Source organism: Solanum pennellii, chromosome 3 (genome assembly GCF_001406875.1).
Source record: "Solanum pennellii chromosome 3, SPENNV200".
Taxonomy (NCBI): domain Eukaryota; kingdom Viridiplantae; phylum Streptophyta; class Magnoliopsida; order Solanales; family Solanaceae; genus Solanum; species Solanum pennellii.
This window is the reverse complement of record NC_028639.1, coordinates 6,288,437-6,291,775: the sequence shown is the minus strand read 5'-3', so window position 1 is coordinate 6,291,775 and position 3,339 is coordinate 6,288,437. Positions and strand designations below refer to the sequence as shown.

Genomic DNA, 3,339 nt, shown 5'->3' with positions numbered 1-3,339 from the left:
TTTAAAATTCATATTTTGAAGTTTTATTTATTTAATGGCTTAAAATAAATTTTTTAATATAATTTAAGGAAGTTTATCGATAACTATCTTCATTTATAAAAATTTATGATTTTTGTTAGTTATTTTTTTTAAATTGCATTTCACATGTCATTAGTTACGTTCATTATATTATTTTAAAATTTTATATTTGTTACATTTGTTAATATTTATGTGAATTTAGCACAGTCTAACATTTAATCAAATACAAAAAAAAATTAGGAATCTATTGCAAATTTTGGTCCACAATACTAAATCCATAACTTAGGCCCATAATTTTTTGGTGTGGATAATAATGACTCAAAAGAAGGAAAAAAAAAAGGGAGAATCCTAAAAAACTCTTCCTCTCCAGCCGCCTCTCTCTCTCCTCTCCCCTTTTTCCCTCTCTCGGCCTCCCTCTTCTCTTCTCCCTTCCCTCTCCCTTTTTCCCTCTCTCCGCCTCCCTCTACTCTTCTCCCTTCCCTCTCCTTGCAGCCCCTTCTCTGCCTTCCTTTTATCCTTTCTCTCCTCCCCTCGCCTCTTCTCCTCTCTCCAACCATTTCCAGCAACCAAACAGCCACCACACCTCCCTTTTCCTCTATAAAAATCCAACCAAACCAGACCCATTTTAGTCTTCTTCTCCGACCCAAACCGCTGCCAAACAACAATCAAATAGCCACTTCTTTTCCCCATTTTCCGGCAACAAAACAGACCCCAAAACCCTCTTTGTTCTCTCCACAGACAACTTTGTTATCTTTCCACTTTTTTTCAATTCTTCACAGTTGAGTAGCGGAGTTGTTGTTGTTGTTTGTTGGCGCCATGGATTCTGAAGAAGCAACGTTTTCGCCTCCTGATGTTTCTTCTTCTCCAGGAACTCAAGCTTGTAAGGCTCTTAGGGAAGAAGGGTATGAGGTGATATTGATTAATTCAAATCCTGCAACTATTATGACCGACCCAGAAACGGCGGACAGGACTTGTATTGAGCTACAACCACCAGAGCTATGAAGTCCGACAAAAAAAAAATTCGGTAAAATCAGTGACACTTCATTCCTTTTCACATATATTTCTATTTTTTATTGTAATTTATTTTTGCGTGTGTTTATGCAATCGAAAGTTTCTTTAGAGAGGTTTGGTTGTTGATATTTTATTTTACTTACTTTTTGTTATTATTTTGCCTATTTGATTACTTCGTTTCTGTTGTTAAGCTTTATTGATTTGTTATTTTTGTTAGTCTTCCATTCATAGTTGCCTTATTTTTTTTACTGTTGTTTGTGTTCTCCCTCTGTTTAGTCACTTTAATTACTGCTAATTTCTTAATTTTATTTTGACTTTTGATATCTTTTGTTAAGGTTTGATGTTATTTTACTATTATATAGACATTGTTATTTTATTTAAGTCTAATCTATTTTGTTACTTTGTTTCACTTATTTTTGTTATTATTTAGTTTGTTTTATTTGATTACTTTTACTAGTGCTGTCAACTTCATAAATCACTTGGTTATCATGTTTGTTTGTTAATTTTATGTTTTCTTCGACTTTTCCGATAGACTTTTTCATCGTAATGCTTTTGTTCTTGCTCACCATTGGATTAAAAATTAGAATTAACTTCTCCTTATATATGTTCATTTGTGACTCATTGCAGTTTGATTTTATCATTTTGTTCAAATCCATTTTTAGTTATTAAATTACAATTGTTTTGATTTTCCAACAAGCCATAATTATTTGAATTTTCCTTAATTCCTTATTATTTACTTGCTGTTGCATTCAATTTTTTTCTCTTTTGCTAAAGTAGCTTTTGGTCGCCATTTCTTTATGTTAATTATTGCAATTAATGTTAAATAGATTATTTATTAAAATTGGCTAATGAAAAAACTCTCCGTCGATTTTGGAGGCTTTTCCATTTTTAAAAGACGGAAATCTTTTAGTTTAAGTTCATATAAATTGTTTGTTAAAATTGTTGAAATGGCCAATGAAAAAATTCTCCGTCGATTTTGGAGGCCTACTCAATAGTAAAAGACGGAAATTTTTTGTTCAAGTTCATATAAATTGTTTGTTAAAATTGGCCAATGAAAAAACTCTCCGTCGATTTTGGAGGCCTTTCAATTTTAAAAGACGGAATTTTAATTTAAGCTTATATAATTTTAGTTGTTGGAATTGGCCGATGAAGAAATTACCGTCGATTTCCAAGGCCTCCCATGTTTGTAAGACGGATTTTTATTTTTAAGTTATTATTTGGTTATTCATTTTAATTTATATTTATTTGGTACTAACTCTTTTACTAAGTATGTTTACAGGTACCCAAAACTTGCTTCTTTGAAGCCATTCGAAAAAAGCTCGAATTATATTTTTATTTCTATTTCATTATTATATAAAGATTGACGTTAGGCAAAACTTGTTGGAATTGGCCGATGAAGAAATTACCGTCGATTTCCAAGGCCTCCCATGTTAATAAGACGGATTTTTATTTTTAAGTTATTATTTGAGTTATTCATTTTTATTTATATTTATTTAGTACTAACTCTTTTACTAAGTGTGTTTACAGGTACCCAAAACTTGCTTCCTTGAAGCCATTCAAAAAAAGCTCGAATTATATTTTTATTTCTATTTCATTATTATGTAAATATTGACGTTACGCAAACTTTAGGCCTATAATTTTTATTTTATTTTATTGTGTATATTGCATGTTTATTATATTTGTACATTATTTTATATTTTTCCTCAATTTGAAACAAAAAATGAATTCAGTCGGGAACCACAATTGTGGATTTCGAAGGGTGCCTAACCCCTTCCCTTCGGATTAACTTGAACCCCTTACCTAGAATCAAATTGGTTTCGTAGACTTTTCTTTCAAGTTATTTAATAATTGGTTTCCTAGTTTTCCTAAAAAAATTAGGTGGCGACTCCATTTAATTCCTTTGAACTCCCTTTCCCCTTTAATATCCTTTTACTCGTTTTAAAAATCTTTTAACTTAAAGTTTTATTTATTTTGAGTCACCGCGACGTTTCGCCCTATTTTGACAGAGCAAGGATGTAAACAGAATGGCGACTCCGCTGGAGAGTTTTAGAGGTTTTAACCAATATGAATTCATTTTTTTTTTCAAATTGAGGAAATTTTGGTTTTATTATTATGTTATACTTTTTATTTTTATATTTCGCTGATTATTTGTATATTGTATTTATTCATTATTTATCTTATTGTATGTATATTATCATTGCATTCATGGCATAATATTTTCCGTCAAACAACATTTATTTCATTTCCACCAAAGGAAGATTATGCGGGTTCGCAGTCGTTCATTAAGCAAAAATTTTCTCGGGGCACCCT

The 3,339-nt window shown here is 31.0% G+C and overlaps 1 long non-coding RNA gene across 1 annotated transcript; it reads left to right on the top strand.

The window, feature by feature from the left end:
* Nucleotides 1-427: 427 nt before the first annotated feature.
* LOC114076339 lies at nucleotides 428-2,702 on the top strand. The gene is made up of 2 exons (XR_003577163.1): nucleotides 428-1,042; nucleotides 2,557-2,702. It is a non-coding gene; the product is annotated as an uncharacterized LOC114076339 (long non-coding RNA).
* The last annotated feature ends 637 nt before the right edge of the window (nucleotides 2,703-3,339 follow it).